This window comes from Crocuta crocuta, unplaced genomic scaffold (genome assembly GCF_008692635.1).
Source record: "Crocuta crocuta isolate KB4526 unplaced genomic scaffold, BGI_CrCroc_1.0 scaffold191, whole genome shotgun sequence".
Lineage (NCBI taxonomy): Eukaryota > Metazoa > Chordata > Mammalia > Carnivora > Hyaenidae > Crocuta > Crocuta crocuta.
This window is the reverse complement of record NW_027527878.1, coordinates 554398-573041: the sequence shown is the minus strand read 5'-3', so window position 1 is coordinate 573041 and position 18644 is coordinate 554398. Positions and strand designations below refer to the sequence as shown.

At 36.3% G+C, this 18644-nt stretch overlaps 1 long non-coding RNA gene across 1 annotated transcript in view; it reads right to left on the bottom strand.

Annotated features, from left to right (window-relative positions):
- Positions 1–6327, bottom strand: part of LOC144245652 (uncharacterized) — a 51662-nt gene extending 45335 nt beyond the window's left edge. Inside the window, exons 1-2 of the long non-coding RNA XR_013339374.1 lie at positions 6244–6327; positions 4829–4948 (exon numbers count right to left, since the gene is read on the bottom strand). This is a non-coding gene — a long non-coding RNA (uncharacterized LOC144245652). The remainder of the gene's footprint in view (positions 1–4828; positions 4949–6243) is intronic.
- Positions 6328–18644: the final 12317 nt, after the last annotated feature.

Below are 18644 nucleotides of genomic sequence, written 5' to 3'. Positions count from 1 at the left end.
GATTAAGGCTGATTTGTAGCATATACTTTTCTTAAAATACTTTCTCTAGCACGCTCAATCAAAATATTACCACTAAAATATTTAAAACAAATGTAATACAATATTGATTGTTGTATCTTTGCTATTTAGTGGATTCAATACAAAATATTTATGATCAACTCTTTCAACAGTTATAAACAATATCAGATTTAATAATTATCCTTTATATATTCTATGGTTTGGACTTTTTCTCATGTATACATAATACATTCAGTAAGACATTCCATCATTCAACAGAAATTAATGAGCATTACTTTGTTCTAGACTTGGGCACACAGGACATTTGTGGAAAAACAGGACACAGCCCCTCAAGAAGCTTACAGCCTTCTAAGGAGAAACAGAAGAAAAAATACAGCACAGTAAGAGCTAGTGTTGAACACCATGGGAGTTTGGGAACTGCAAATCTCTTAGTATGACCAGGGCTCAGACTTAACATGAAGAGGAATAAAGCTACCTATGAAGCAGTATACGGATTAAGAGACATTATTGAAAGCCCAATTCTTAAGCATAATTTTATAATGATAGAAATTAATATAATAAATATAGACTGTTCTTGTTTAATTTTACCATATCATGTCATTCTGATTATAACCATTCTGATTGTAATAAACAATAGGAGAGGGATCAGAGGCATTTATGAAGCCAATTTTGTTGAGTACTGTGGTAGACAGAATAACTACTCCCCAAAGATATCCACATTCTAATCCCTAGAATTTGTGAATACTTTGCCTTACAAGGCAAAAGGGAATTTGCAGATGTGATTAAGTTAAAGATCTTGACATGGGGAGATTATCCTGGATTATCCTGGTAAACCCAACAAAAGGAAGGCAGGAAAGTCAGACTTACAGGAGATGTGACAACAGGAAAAGAGTTGGGAGGAAGGGGCCAAGAGGTGAGGAACGTGGGCAGCCTTTAGAAGTTGGAAGAGCAAGGAAATGGATTCTCCTCTGGAACCTCTAAAAGGAACAGAGCCCTCTGGAACCTTGACCTCCCAACTGTAAGATAATAAATGTGCATTACTTTAAACCACTAATATGCCTGGCATTATTGTTAAGTGCTTTGCATGAATGAAATAATGTCAGACTCACCTACCATGAGCCAGGTACTACTAAGGAATGTGTATTATATTTAATCATCACAACAATCCTGATAAAGTAGGCCTTAACTTTATTCCTATTTTGCAAGTGTGGAAGCCATGGCACAAAGAATTAAAGAAATTAATCTAAGGTCTAACAACTACTGACTAAGAAGCCTTGAGCCTGAAACCAAGCAATCTAGGCTACCTCTTGACTTGAAGTGAGTTTTTTGTTCCATGTCGATACACTTACTAAATATCAAAAACAGTGTCTTAAACTGTATTTCCCAAAGAAAGCAGAACCTTAGAGGAAGGTTTGTATGCAGGTAATTTATTTTATGTATAGCTCCTAAGAGACAAGAATAAAAAACTTGTAATAGTAACGAAGGAGTGAAAAAGGCAAAAACAAGTTCAAGGATGCCTCATAAAGCTGGTCTCAATGATAACAACAGGGGTTTCATCCCACTGATAGCCTCTGAGGAGTGTAAAGAATGCATCTCAGAATTGACTACTCAAGGGACAGCAGAAGGAAATATTTATCTAGTAGCTCACATTCCCCATTGATCAAAGGTTCCCCACTTAGTTTTAACTTCCTACATTTTGAAGGCTGTACCCTCACCACAGTAGTTGAATGGATTCTGTTAATCTCCCGTGTGTAGGCATCTGAGAAGTTGCATGGTGACAGATACTCAATGCAATCAGGTGAGGTTCTGTCAGGTTACTTCTGCCCAGCTGGTTGCCATAGCAACAAATGAAGGAGGAAGGGGTGTGGAATGTAGGCTGAAAGAACTAACTGGGCAGAAGAGGAATTTGACACAGCTAGTCTTTCTGACTCCTAATTCCAGATTGTTCCTATTGTATCATCATACATCTCCTCAACTAATCACTTGTTTTTGCATTCATATGATCTGATGTTTTGAAAGATGAGGTTTCTGTGAGAAGAGCTGACCAATAAAATGTATTCTTATAACATAGTCCATAAAAGGTGAGGTGGTTATAAATGGATTAGTTTTGCCCCACTCAGTGGATGTTAAAATCCTACTAAGCAGATGTAATAACATATACCACTCTTGTTATTTTTGCAATGTCCAGTTCAACAGTTCATTTCAAACAGGAACTAAAAAATATGTGCTAATTGGTGTGCCTGGGTGGCTCAGTTGGTTAAGTGTCCAGCTTCGGCTCAAGTCATGATCTCACGGTTCATGGGTTTGAGCCCCGCATCGGGTTCTGTGCTAACCGCTCAGAGCCTGGAGCCTGCTTCAGACTCTGTGTCTCCCTCTCTCTGCCCCTCCCCTACTCATAATCTTTCTCTCTCTGTCTCAAAAATAAAGTATTAACATTTTTTTAAAATTGTACTAATTAATGTTTACTTAAATTTCAACCTCTAAGATGATTGTTTTTTGTTTTTTGTTTTGTTTTGTTTTGTTTTTTTCGTTTGAATGACTTTATTGCTCGAAACAAACGAAGCTTTTTTCCCTTCGGAAGACAGCGGTGTGAGGTCTGTCAGAGCCAGGGTAAAAGCGCACAGGATCGCAATGCAGGGCACGACTCACCAGTGAGTCTCAGAAAACCCACTGGGACTCTTCCGGAATTACTGGGGCACCTGGGTGGCTCGGTTGATTAAGAGTCCAAATTCGGCTCGGGTCATGATCTAGCAGTTTATGACTTTGAGCCCCTCTTGGGCTCTGTGCTGACAACTCAGAGGCTGGAGCCTACTTCAGATTCTGTGTCTCCCTCTCTCTCTGACCCTCCCCTGCTCACACTCTGTCTCTCACTCTCTCTCTGTCTCTCTGTCTCTTTCTCTCTCAAAAAAAATAAACATTAAAATTTTTTTTTAATAATTACTGGTAGAATTTAAATAGTCTCACTAAGGATTTTTATAAAATACTTTCTTCATGTTCTCATGAACGCTTCAAACTTGTTGCCATCCTTTCTTCTACTAATTTTAAAAGCTTAATGTTCTCATCCAAACATGGTACATAATTTGCTTTCTATCACTGAACAGCAGAATCACTGAGAACCAAGCCTCAAAACCCTGAAAAATGTTTCTTCCCAGATGGATCACAAAGTTTAACAAAATAAAGCTTCAAAGAATTCCCAAGTATAGTGCTATTTTTATATATTTGTCATTTTTACAAAGAACATTTCTTCTCAATTACACAAAATATACACTACAGCAGACCATTTCCACAATGGCAGCATTAGACTGTGACTATGTATTATTAATTTGAGTCCATTTAAATAGCTATAAAGGAAACTAACCAGTTGTGATATCTTATTATGTACCTGGCTTGTAAGTGAAAGACAGCCAAGTCTTTTCTACATTAGCATGATAGGAACATTTCTTAGGATATAGCACTCTCTTTTTTTTAAGCACTGTATATTTATCTCACTTCCAAGACAGAAATATTCCCATGAAGAAATATCCATACTAATATAATTAGAGAAATACAGAAAGTAAACTTAGTTATAAATAAATTTCCTTGAGATTTTTCAATTTCTTCTTGGTTATTACACCTATCATAAGAGCATTTTGGGCTAAAATAAAACAAAAAGCTCTCACTGATAATCAATGTCAATTGCTACCAAAAAAAGTTAAATGAAATTTTATATCAAAAACTTTTATCATTTGGAATACACTAATCTGCATAATTGGCTAAAGTTATTTTGAAAATTCATTCTTGAACATAATCTAATTTAATGGATATTTCCATACAAATAATTTTCTATACATATATATCAGACATGAGTTATTTCTATATATTCATCATTTTAAATCATTTATTCAAATAAAAGAAATTTATTTTTAATTTTATCTACACGAGATAAAACATTGTTCTAGAAATGTTTTCTAGAACAAACTGTACAAGAGTTTTAAAAATTAAGCTTCATTAAATTTTTTTAAGTAATCAACACTTGTTAAGGATAAGTCACATACTTAGGATTTTGGAGACTCTAGGAGTTTGTGAGGCTCATTAATCATGATCAAGTACACCTTGAAAAAAAATCCCATGCCAATGAAAAGAACTATTCAACTGTGGTAATAAATCATCAATTCACAAGGAAACGTGGGGCCTCAGTTTTTATGGGTTCATCGGAAAGACCTGCACACCATAAACACATACACTCGGTATTTGGTGTTACTGTTTTTAAAACATGGGGAAAGGGAAAAAATCATATCTTCCAAATACAAAGATTAATCCACAATTCCAAGGTTTTAGAACCACAGACCTACAGTTTTTTAAGAACAGGCATGTATCTTTAAGGTAACTCTTTGGAAGCCTGATGTAATTGTTAAAATGGCAGAGAACAGAAATCTTAGACCAATTTTCCAAGACTTTCAAGAGTCTTTGAAGAGTAATATATTTTAAAAATATTTTTTAATGTTCATTTATTTTTGAGAGAGTGCAAGCAGGGGAGGGACAGAGAGAGAAAGCGAGACACACTATCCAGAGCAGGCTCCAGGCTCTGAGCTGTCAGGACAGAGCCTGATGTGGGGCTCCAACTCGTAAACTATGTTATCATGACCTGAACCAAAGTTGAATGCTTAGCTAACTGAGCCACCCAGGTGCCCCCAAGCAATATATTTTTTTAATTAAACAAATATTTTCTCATGTTTCATTAGAAAAAAGAGACTCTCACACTTCAGTTTCAAGTTGCAATTTTATATGAGGAAGTTTTTTATTCATAATGATGTTATGTTTCTCCACTCACCTGTTAAGAGTTCCACATTCTTCCTGTTCCTACAGGGAGATTTCAGAGAATGGTCTTCAATTTCTAAACACATCAGTGAGCAAGTACTAGAGAGTAAGTGTCAGTAAAACTTCTGGAATCCTGGAAACAGAAAGGAAAATGTGTGAAACAAAACATTTAGCAACGTTCCCTATTCCAGCCCACCTCTAGCTGGTTGAAACTGTTTCTGTTGCGGACGAAATGACACAAAGACAAGACACACAAAAGACAGACACAGACACAACTCCGGCTGGAGGAACAATTCTACGCAAGCCCCCCTTGCAGTTTATTTTATACCCCGGTAACTGGATACAAACTGAAATCTACAAGATGTATTCCTTTACCAAATAAGGGCAAGTAGCCAAACACATTCCAAGGACGTGGGGAGCAAAGGGAGGAAGCGACCACAACATGTTTACTAAGAGGCCTGCCCACAATTCCAGCCTCCTCCTTATTTCTAAGGAGGGCATGTTCCCTCGTATGTGAGCAGATCATTAACCTTGGATACTGTGTGCAGGCCTCTTGGCAGAACGTCCTGTTTGCAGGCATGATCTGCCCAAGCAGAGTCCCATTTGCAGGCACATCCCTGCGTCCCTAACCATGCTTTCTCGTGGTCACTGTCGGGCTCCCACAGTTTCTACCATATGTGTGAAATAATTCAATTGTCTAACAGATCTAAGAGGTTTGAAAGTATTATCAGGAATGATACTAGCTGCTGAAGTACCTAAGGTGTGCCATATTGGAAAAATAGACCAATGGAGAAGACCGAAACCCTAAGAAATATAAAAGAAAAAGTTTCACACAACATAAAGACTTAGCCATCCAATAATTAAAATAAATAAAGTAACCATTTGTCATGGTATAGAGTCTGGTATTCTTAGTGGAATAGTTTCCGACAGTATTCTGAGAAATTAACTCTGTTTACCCATACTAAATAATCTAAAACCAGATGTATTATAATCAGCGAGGTTTGGGTGGAGGACAACTTTTATTTTCATTAACGTGTTAAAAGATAAGTAGTCTGTAATGCCATGTAGTACATTTGGCTTAAGAAAATAGAGAGATATATTCTTCCAGTTTCAATAATTTCCTAATACCTATTATTTATTTGCTGTTCTTTCTTCCTACAACTACTTTTCATTTTAATACAAATATACTTTCATCACATAATTTTTTTCTAGAATCTACTTGAGTTTTCTTTGGTTTTCAAACTTTCTATTATATGTCTCCTCAGCTGAGTGTATGCTAAAATCCCAAAAGGAAAAAAAAAAAATAGTAGGAAAAAAAGGACAAAACTAAGAATGGGGCCAAGTATAGGAGGTAAACTCTGCTTCAATGCAAACTTCTAATTTTGATAATGACATATGAATCAAATGAAATACAGGGAAAATACTTACATTTTTTGCTAATTTTATACAAAATACTGACATTCAGATAATGTAAAAGATTCCAGTGTTGTTATCAGTGATAAACTGTTTATGGTGATTCTGAAATCAGAGGATTTACAATTAGACACTACATCAAAAAAAAAAGTTGTATTCTGAGAAAGCTTATACATAAAACTTGATAGAGGTTTTCCTCTTTTTGATAGAAATCTTAAAAATTGACCAAAGACTACCAACAATGATTTGTAAAGATGAAAGAAGTTTTTCTAAACTATCAGCAATTTATATGTAATAAACCATGCTAGAGGAAAGATCGAATTACCTTTCTATTTCCCTCTATGAAAAGTATTACAAAATTCTTTTCATTTGAAAAAATGATCAAAGTGTATGCCAGCATAAAATGTAAGAAAACAGTATTACAGAGATATGACAAACAATAAAATATTATTTTTCTGAATTTGGTGATGATTTTAATACATGTAAGTTTTCTTGTTAGTGATTTTTTGTGATATTTTAATTATAATCACTTTATACCAATTCTTGATTTGTAATTTGCGGTATTTTTCTTAGAAAGAATTCCCCAACTTGTTTGCACTTTAGGCTGCACAGATCCTGGAGCCATTTCTATTTTGAAATTGAACATCAATCAGCAACTTGGAAGGAACAGAAAATAGCACAGACACTAAGAAGAAACTGTCAATAAAGGAGGCGAGAGTAAGCAGACTTCACCAATGACTGATGCTTAGAATTCTAGAAAGCTACAGGGAGCCCAGGAATTAGGATACATTCCTGATTCTCAGATTAGCCTCTAACTTGAGAAGAAAATGCAGAATTCTGTTGTCAAGATCACCCTAAGCAAATGATATCCCATTTTTAGAGTAGTAAGCTTACTTCCAAACTCCACCAGATGGCTTGAGATGGACTCGAAGGCCTGTAGAAGCACTCTTCTTATCAGCAGGGTTAGGAATAGCAGTTCCATTTTAATGTGAAATGTCTAAGGGTACATACTTGACCAGTTGTTCAGTGTATGGTCAAAGGGTTTCCTCTGATTATGTCACTGATTGGTATACCACATCTTTTCAAGAAACTATACCCATAACACTGAGTGTATAATTTTCAGTTTCATTTTCTGTTAAGTAAAATTAAAACTGGAAGGCTCTCACAAAATAACTTGCTTGTGGACTCCTCCATTCTAACATTCCCCAACCATTTATACTAGTTTATATTTTCCATATAGAATTACCCATTTTTAACCATTTATGAACTCTAAAAATGGTCATTTCATAAGGTTCAATTGTAACCTTTTTACAACCTTTTATTGTAACAAAAATAGCAATATTTATATACTTTCATTTTTAACACCTTAAATTTTGATTCTTTAAGACACAATTTACTTTCCATAGGGAAAAAATGGTCTTTCTAAATGTATCTTATGTAGATCTAAATAATGTTTAACTAAATAAATGTGCTGGCATTTTTTGACTGCAATCTCTATAAACAGGTGTACTGGAATCTTTAATTTGTTGCTCAGACTTCTCTTAAGGACTAAAGGACTTACTCCTCCAGTTTCTGGGAGTATTGTACCAATGTCCCTCAGCTACTAGTCCTCTTTGGGAATTGCCTCTGCTAAAACGAAAGCTACTTCCCAGGGCAGTCCACAGCGAATGACTGGTCAATGTGAGAGCAATAAGGTCTGGCTGGGCCTGTTGGCCCCCAACTTGAGTAATCTCTAAAGGGCTATTCCAGATTCACCTTTTTGTGGAGGTGCTTTTTTGAGACTGTGTAGTAGCCCAACTTCTCACTCTATTTGAAGCCTGCTTCCTTCCGTCACCTTCTACAGATTTTAATTCAAGAGCATTCCCGAACAAACTTCCAGTGGACTAATCTCCATCTCAGAGTCTGCTTTCCAGACACTTTAATTGTGAATAAAGTAACTGACTGTTTATTATAGGTAAATAACTTAAACTTTATAGGAACAAAGGTACACAAGACTATCACAGAGGAGCCAGCTTGCAGGAAGCTTGCACATGCTCTGGGCCATGATCAGTATGTTTTACAGAGAACACTGGGGAACTGACAAGCCAGTTAAAAGACCAGTGAAGACATCCACTGTCCTCTACTGAGCTTGGTCAGGATTACCTCTGGCGCTGAAGGAGAGGGAGTCTGGATGGCAAATGTTTGCCACTTGTAATTTACCCTATGAACCCAAAGGCCAAAAACTGGAATCAATTAATTTGACTCCTTCAATGAGTGAGTCAGATCATCCACACAGTAATCTAATTTACCACTGAGGTATGTCCACTATGTGAGCAGGAAACTCCCAAGTGGCTCAAGGTCAGCTTGTCTCATTTTGATGTGACTCTCACCATAAACTGTCTGAGCAAAGAATGTTTCAAATTTACTATATCTTTGAACCTTTCATTTTCCATAGTACTCTTCTATAAGCAAAGAATTGAAAACTGTAAGGCATATTTTATAGTGGAAATCCAGTATGATTCAAAAAAGCGAGGAAGTTCAAAATGTTGACATTCAAGAAGAAATGCATGTAATTTTTATGAACTGTCCATTTAATTATGCATATAATTCCTCTCAGTAAGAAGAAACCAGAGTTAAGACACAGTTTTGCTTTTTCCATATAGTCCTGGGCCTATCAATTCAGTATATATTTTATTATAGGATCAAAGTAGGAATTTACTGCCAACCAGATTCTCAGACCAGTCTTTTCTGTTGTTGGTAGCATGTATACACCCCTGGAGTCTATCTTCTTAGGTGTAGGCACATTATAGTGTAAAAATATATCTGAATTTCTATTCTTCTATAAGTTAGAAATAAACTCCAGAAACCAAATAAATATCCCCATAGTGTTACATATTATCTTTGACCTTTGTGCCGACTGCAGGCATGACCAGCATTCTATGTCTATTAAATAAAAGTAGGACTCCTAAAGAAAACAGATAATCACCACATATATTTATTTAGCTGAACAAGACAACCTGCATAAGCAAAATAATGAGACGCATAAAGACTAGTATGAATTTTGGAAAGAAATTCCCAGAGCGTTCAGCTAATCACTACTTTAAAACAACTGCCAATATTCATATGCCAATTGAAAGATTAAACCAGCAGCTATGGCCATATTATTTGCCTGTTAACACTATATACAATGTGTCTGCAGTGACTGAGCTCATAGCAGGGTACCAAGCATCCTGTCGAGCATTTAGCAGAGGATGATTTTGAGGGAATACAGTGGCTTTCAGGGGAGAAAACTGCAAAATAAAATTCCAGAATTTTTTTTTTGTACTTGTAAATGAAAACCCACTCTTTTATTCCCTCCCTCTACACACACACACACACACACACACACACACATCATACTGATGAAATTATTACCAAACCATGATGACTGTGGTTTCTGAAAGTCAGATGCTGTCTTGGCTCGTGACTAATTCAGAAGACTAAAATAAATTCAGACAAAATAAATTCACTTTACACTATAAAATGGGAAAAAAATCTTTTATATATATTCCTCCACCATGCACAAGAAAAGTGAATGTGTGGAATATACACAGGTCAGGAGAGAGCCTTTTCCACATAGTAGCCTTTAATTTTCACTTTATTTCAAAATAAGAATGAGACTTCTCATGTAGAAAAGGGGAGAAGGACATTTGAAGCAGATGGAACAAGGAATGCATTGCATAGAAACACAAAAGAGCAATGGACGTACAGAGCAATGCAATCAGCTCCCTCAAAAGCCATAGCTCTGATCCAACAATCACATGCATTCTTCTTCATTATCTGTAGTCCACAACATAGGCACCCCTATGCTCAGCATGTGCCCCTAGAAACACCCAGGACAATCTTTCACCAAGACCAACCTTTTGTGCATAGCAGCTGAAACCTGATGCTGAACTCCAAAGACACATTCTCAGAGGCAATTTTTAAAGATGAATTAAGAAAAATATATCAAGCATTCTACATTAATGAGAACTACAGGCCATAGCAAAATGGAAGAGCATTTCTGTATTTTGTTTCTTTTTATTAAAGTTTATTTATTTTGAGGGAGAGAGAGCAATAAAACATGTGTGCATGTGCAAACAGCAGGTACAGAAAGAAAGGGAGAGAGAGAATCCCAAGCAGGCTCTGTGCTATCAGTGCAGAGTCCAACATGGGACTCAAACTCATGAACTGTGAAATCATGACCTGAGCCAAAATCAAGAATCATATGCTTAACTGACTGAGCCCAGGCACTCCTGTATTTTGTTTCCTAATTGCAGAGTTCCCCAACATGACCCTGTTTTGTCATACCATGATGCCTTTCTGTACTCTGTTCCCTCTGAGGAAGTGTTCCTCTCCATGCTTCTAACTGGACAGGTGCAATTTTCTTTGTGTGCCTAGCTCAAACTTTTCTTTAATGTTTGAACAACCTAGACATCACTTTATATGTTTATTGTAATTCATAATACTGGTTTTCAAATTTCCCTTCATCCTGTCCCTCCTTCCTTCCTCTGCCCCAGATTATGAGATCCTAAGAACAGAGTATGATTTATTCTTTTTCTCTTATACTTAGGACAGTATTTGACAAACAGAAGGTTCCCAATAGATATATGACAGATATAATAACCAACTTGTTATTTATTCTAGGCCTGTACCGTTCATGGTTTCTTATATTTAGATATCTCAGCTGATGAGGATGATAATACTGGCTGACATATAACATCTCATCTCCAACAAGTGTTGATTTATAAATGATTGGGCTTAATAATCCAGTGCACAGCTAAAAGAAGTCTCTAAACTTCTACCACAAGGAGTGCCCTTAGAATCACATTTTTGCACTGTGGACATGGAGTCGGTTTGCTCTCACCTGTAATTCTTACCATCCCTCTAGATGACAAGAGAAAGGTGTAGCCTTAATTTCACCATATATTACTTCAGAAAATACATCTATAGCTAAATTGTTCCTATAACCTTCTCAAAAGGTTATATGAACCACACACACACACACACACACACACACGTTTAAAGAAAAAACACCTCTTTGTTCTTCAAGTTATTTAAAGAAGACCCTACTTAAATAGTGATTCAGTCTGAGAACGTAAGTTTGGCTCCATAAATAAGTACCAGAGTGAAGAAGAATCTTGTCCTTCTCAATTAAGAAATCTTTCCCTATAACATGAAGAGAAACAAGCCCAGGGATTGTTTTCTTTATATTATATATTTTCCCAGCAGTTTTATATGTTTCTAATTTTAGCTTTATAAAACATTTATATATAATCTCATCTTCATGTATCCATTGTATAATTTAACAAATAACTCATAGAGAGAAATGGTGATTAAAAAGAATCCTAATCAAGCTACCTGACCTACTGGCCTTCATTTATGTTTTAATGAATACCACACTCACACTACCTTCTAAAGTTTCCAGCCAACGTGTGTTCAAATTCTGACTACAATATGCTACCATATTTACTTAGAGGGAACCCCACAATCCAATTCAAAGCCATTCCTGAGTTTGGTGTGGTGAGTATTAAGATATCAAATAAAAGGTTTGTCAGAAACATTCTCAGAAGCTCTGGTCCCTGAGTTTGGAGAGTGAGGAACACCATACACAAGAAAGGGTGACAGTGCAGGGAAAGACAAATGGCAGCAGAAGAAACAGAACAGAATAATGGTTACGAGCACAGACTCTGGAGCCAGCCTACTGAGGTCCAAATTCTATGACTGCAGGCAAGTTATTTAATGCTCAGTTTCCTTTTCTATAAAATAGTGATGATAACAAAACTAATTTTACTCATAGCATTACTGAGAGGATTTAAAAAGACTATACATAACATGCTGGTACTTAACACAAGTTAAGTTCTAAGAATTTACTATTATATTATTATCAATAATATACCAAAGACACACACACACACACACACACACACACACACACACACACACAAAACATGTGAGTAGGTATCAAGTCTCTGAGTTTATAATTATTTTAACTGAAATTCACAGATTGGTCATCCTGGGATTGATGGCATCACTGAGTAGTTGACTAATCAAAAGTAGGCCATGTCTTATCCTTAAGGCAAGGTACCATGAATTTTAAAGTTAGAAGAAAACAATCATAGATTTATCTATCTACATCTTTATTATATATTTATATCTTATATATTTGTATCTTATGTATTTATAAGATGTATTTATATCTTATATATTTATGTGTATATAAATATATCCTTCTTCATTTCATGATTCTTAAATGGCAGCTAGTCCATCTAAAAATTGTATATTATGTATCTGCTATTATATCAAGAGCTATGGATAAAGAACAATGTAGCATAATATATATATATATATGGTCATTCTCTTCAATAAATTTTTGTGAGAAAAAAGCCAGCTCATAGAAAACACTGGTAATTATGTGATAGATACTAATTCAAAATTCAGTAGGAATTCTGAAAAAAGAATTATCAGTCTAGAGAGAAAGACTCTAAGCATGACAGACCAGGGCTTGAGTTAAGCTTTGAAAGGTACAGAAAGTTTAAATAAGAATGGAAGAGGAGCAGGCCTCCTAGGCAGAGCAGATAATTTGGCCAATAAGTAAGCACACACAGATATGTTCTTATTGGCTAGGAATGACTGACAAAGTTATAAATGACATTGAGGGGACTGGTGGTGTGAGTGTACACTCAGGCCCAATGATTGAGGTTAGATTTTATGTTCCTCCATGTTCCCCTTCCAAATGGAAACACATTTTCACTTTATATGAAAGGGAAAAAAATGCTTTGATAGATAACACTCCTAAAGAGATGTCAAGGCTTCACAGAACAACCTCAAATACCATCTAGTTCTCTTGATATCTTGTACCCTTGTTTCTTTTTTTCCTTCATGTTAAATTACTATGGACATTTGCATGAAAAGGGAATCTTTGTTTTTCAGAGTTCATCTGCTCCAGTAGCCATTTACTCCTCACTTCATTGTCACTCATCTTCTCAGCAAAAAGAGGGTGACAACTCAAAGTAGAGAACAGTGGCAAGGGCAGACATACTCCCAAGGACCAGAGACTCTGTTGTCATGCAAATCAGCTCATAAATAAAAGGGAAGAGAAGTACAGAGAATAGATTTTAGAAGCAACTAAATAAAATGGTTTCCATGGGGGCAAGAGGATTCTTTAATATTTATCAGTGTCACTGAGTCCTTTTTGCAACAGTAATTCATCATCACAAAGCCTATTTCCACATACTTTCCTGGGTATTGCATCACAGTGAGGGTACTCCCCTAAAAAAAGTCACTACTAATGGGTCTCCTGGTTTCAAAATGCTAGATTTGTGCTAATGGAGAAGATGAGCAAAATAAAAGACAATAGATGCAAACAAAAACATTACATTCTTCACAAGTAGAGCTTAACTTGAGCTGTGGAACAGTAAAAGGACCTTAAATCTTTAAAATGGAAAATTACAATCACACTAACTCTATATGTCATGAATTTATAGGAAACCATACACATATGGTAAAGAATGATATTTGATCCATTTCACTGAAATTCTCTGTGCACAACATGAATTTCATTATCCTCAAAATGTGCAGCAAGGAAACATGCACAACAGACTGTGAGAACGTTTGCTTATCTCTTTTCAAAGTGTTTAATGTGTTATGGATAAGAAAAAAAGAGTCTTAAAAAGTTGCTGTCAGCAACTACTCATTGACTGACAGATCCTTTAGCAAAAGCTAAAGAAGTGAGTAACCCTGGAAGCAGTTCATGCATGCATGCAGCATCAGTTTTAAGTGAGCCCTGGGTGAATTTCACCCAATGAACTCCTTCTAATGGTAAACAATTTCACCATTGTAAAATAAAAGAACCACTAAGAGAACCTAAAAACCATTGAGGGGCCAAAGAAAGCTGAGAAGACAAGAGTAAATGCTTTAAAGTTATATAAGGCACCCTTTCCTTCAGAAACCAGCTCGACTTCTGTGAGAGTCAAAGAATCTAGACAAGATGGAAAATACAGACCATTATCTCACCTTTAGAGTCAGTGAGAGAGCAACAAGAGGAAATAAAAACCAAGGAAGGTTTTGTTTGCTGTTGTTTTGGTTCCTCCTCACCCCCACTCTCGCCCACCATTGTATAGCCTTGCACAGTGTATGATGGCATTCACTAGGGAGACGTAGCTTGAAACCAGTGTGCCCCAACCAACTGCCTCCCCAAATTACCTTAAAAGCAAAAAACTACAAAATTAGAAATCCTTTGAGAGACTGTCTCTCACTACTATAAATTTAGGCTGAGAGAGTCCCATAATTAAAGAATGATAATTAAGAAAAAGTAGGGCAATGTCAGATTCATTTGGATCTAGAATAATGTTTCTGTATCACCTTGCTTGATATAGGGTCTTCCATCATTAATTTAGACCTCATTATCAAAAGATGATAATACATTTTTATACCTCAAATCCAAAAGAACTAAAACTGGATTTATTATCTTCTTCCATCAAATTTGTTTCTATTCTATATTCTCTTGATCAAGAAACCATTACCTTGATCTGCCCAATCACCCAGACCAGGAATCCTCGTTCCTTTCCCCCCAGTCAGTTACCAATTCTTATTCATTCTACTGCTTTAAAATCTCTTTTATAATTACCCGCCCCACACATACACACACAGTTTCTGCCCTATTCAAAGTCCTGAAAGCTCACCTATACCATTAAACAGCCCACTAACTTACTTTTAACCCCAAGATTTATTCCTATCTACTAAATCCTCCACATGCTACCAAGGTACTTGTTTGGAAATTCCCACATTCACTTCTCACTACCTACAGTATAAAATGCAATACTAGATCCTTATCTGATAACCCATGTTCATATCCTACCTCCTCAGCACCAGCCATGGTCAATTACTATTTGTTCCTTGGACTTGACTTGTTCTCTCTTGCATCCCTGTACTTGCACTATTGGTCTCCCATCCTCCCCTTAGTCCCACTACGTGCCCATCAAGTTTCAGATGAAACATTCTCCTCTATGATGTCCTGCCTGATGCAGAGTCAGGACTCTCTCTTTGGTCATCTCATAGAACCTTTATACCCTGCACTTCACATTGCTAAAAGCAGAAATTCACTCAGACTACAAATACATGGACACTTGTAAGTAAGTACAGGAATATAAACGAGAGAGAGGCCCCAAGGGAATGCTACAATACCCACTCAGCCAGGCATCAGGGAGACACAGCATGTGCTGTTCAGGAAATAGAACAGCTCTGAGGACCCAGGGCAGCTCTATGAGTTGTCATCTTATCATCCTCAGAAGCAAGAATATGCTAAGTCCTTTTCTCATATCCTGTCATTATTTACACCACAGTGTATTCCAGCTTCCGTTCCCATTATCAACTGCCTCACTTCTGTATATTGAGTTCAAACTATTTGAAAGATATAATCCAGTTAAGCACCATGATCTCTACTGAGGTCTTCTTTCCTGCTGCCCTGCCCCTACAGGACATGATCAAGTCTCTAATTGTGCTGTGTGAGGGGAGGTCGAGTCAGCTGAGGCCAGAGTGGTAAATCCACTGGGCAGTGGCATGTGGTCCAGGGTGATGGAATCTCCTGAAAGTACTATGGGGTGCCCGGTGTTCTGAGACTTGGCATATCCAATATAACCTTCCATATAGCTTACAAGGAACTTATTACACTGTGACTTATCACTTACTCTGTACTTGCCCATCTGATTGCATGACTATCTTCCTAAAAGACTGAGATCTTTGTAAAAACTTTTATCCTCTATGCTCCAGACCTACTGTAAGAATACAGCAGACACACAGTAAATGTTTGCTGAGTACATGAATGAGTTAAAAGTACACACACATAGGTTAAATAATATTATCTTGGCATAGAAAAGTTTATTGTATTAATAAAATTATTATAAGTATCTATTTTTATATCCCATTAGCTGAAGCATGTTATCCAAATCTGCATTGTAAGTTTCCTGGAGAACTATGAAGTGGAAATTCCCTTAAATTATAGGCAAAGAAACCTACACTCAAAACAACAGTTCCAGTGTACCTAGAAGATCATGAAATCATAGGCTCTCAGAGCTGAAAGAGATCTGAGAACCATGGCCTCACCCTTCTATCCATTAGCACACACACAACAGGTACTATTTATATGAGTAACATACTTCCCCATAGGTAGAGGAGACCACAAGTTCTCCTCAGTTTGTTGCATGTACAATGCAAGTCCACTTCTTTCTTTCCCATGGATCCATTTCACAGTTAAGACACCTGATAACACCTGCGATTAGGAATCCGAAGGCTTTAGAAGATAAATTGCTTAGTCAAGGTCACACAGCTCCCTAATGGCAAAGCCAGATTCCAGACCTCCTCAACCGCTCAATTTCTAGTTCTCTGTTTAGCATTCCTCAGTGCCAAAANAGTCGGACGCTTAACCGACTAAGCCACCCAGGCGCCCCTAGCCTAATATTTTAATATAAAAGTTCAACTTAACCATTTGCTATCAGAGGCAAGAGCAAACATAAGTGCACATGGAGAATTCAGCACATTGCATTTAAGCGAAAACGCCAATTTGCATATAATGTAGGGGCCAGGGCAAGAGCAGGGACACAGGAAAAAGTACAATTCTAAGAAATTCTTCTTATAATTCAGTGAATTGGTCGTTCAGTAAATTGACTTCTGGCATTGGCTTTTGGCAAATTGACCTACCATCACTACCTAAATACATAGCTGTCAAATATACATAGTTGTGAGCTAACTCAGAAGTCTCATGTAAGCCATTATCTGTTCATATAAAACAGTGCACGATATAAAGCACAATAATTGTTCTTTCCCAACCTAGTTAACATTCAGTTGTTTTATAATTTAAAAAATACCAGATACCCAATTAATGTAAGCCCATTGTTTTCCAGGCTTTTAAGTTACAAATTAGCAGGTTTCTGCTATACATACACTCAGCATATCTGTGGTAATTGAGAACAGAATTTGGAGGCTTACTAATAGCAAGCACATGAAGGGGAATATGAAATGCTGGTTATATTCATGAATTAAAACAAGAATCTGTGGTGTGTGAAGTATTTGGTATTTAAACTAAGAGCTGATGAAGATCAACATCAAAGGAAAACTTAAATTTATTACTGTAAATTATATGTTTGCAGAATCCAGAGTAAAAGAACAAGGAAATGCAACTAAGAAATAAAATGACCAAAATATTGGCCTACAGTCAATTTAAAATGCATTCTGCATTTTTCACTAATCTTATAGTTATTATTTAAATCGCCAAGCTAAAAGCTGCATTTATGCTACTTTTCACTATGTGAGTATACATGTGTATTAAGTATCAATATACATGAATACAAAGAAAATAACCGAGAAGACTCTCTCCCATTCATTCTTATTTGCAGAGTTTTGGGAAGTCCAGTCCCATCTGAATCTTTCCTTTTGTCCTCCAGAAATCATATGGAACAGAAAGCTAAGAAGGGGACTCAATAATAATCAAAATGTGCATTTTCACTATTTTTGCTTCATTCTTCACATAATATTATCTATCACTCTCAAAACTCTTTACTTTTGGTGGTGGTTGTTGTTCTTCTTTCCCTTCTAAAATGGTCATTTCTAAGAACCAGCTCCTATTTTTCTGGTCTCCAACCCACTATCTTATTTCTCTCTCAAGAGAATCCAGAGAAATTCCTCAAAACCAGCAAATACTAGCATACTAGGCCTCACCCACCTCTCCAGGATGCAAGATTTTTTTGAATTTGTCCTAGGAGTATTACACTATTTCTGGTCCCTTCATCTGACTTCTCAGAGAAAGCCACTTCCCTCAACTCTCCAAGAGGAAATAATCCACAAACCATGCTTACCTTGTACTATAGTTTCCAGATAAAATACAGATTTCCATTAAATCTGAATTTCAAATAAAGAATTATTACTTTCTTTATTATAGCTATGTTCAATGTAGTGTTTGGGACATACTTATATTTTTAAAATATATATTATTTATCTGTAATACAAATTTAACTCTATTTTTTATTTGATAAGTCTAACAATACTAACTTGAAGCCTTCTGTCCTTTTGAAAGCTTTTATTTCATTTTCCCTTAAGTTTTTCTCACTCGTAATAGTTCAGCCCTATGTTCCTTACTGTTCTATACTTCTTTGGGGAATTTCTTATGACAGATACAAATGTATATGTATGAGTGAGTACATATGAGCAAACACGTGTAGTCTGAACAATTTGATGTCAATAACCATAATAACATAGGGCTGAAGAATAACTCACTTTCAAGCATCCCTCAAAATTTTTGATAATATTCCATGTCATCCAACAGAAAATTCTTCCAAAAGGATCCTTTATTCTCTAATTTATATCACCATAACTCTTGAGAAGATGGTGCTAGGGAGAAGGTCTCCTTCATAGGGCTTACTGTG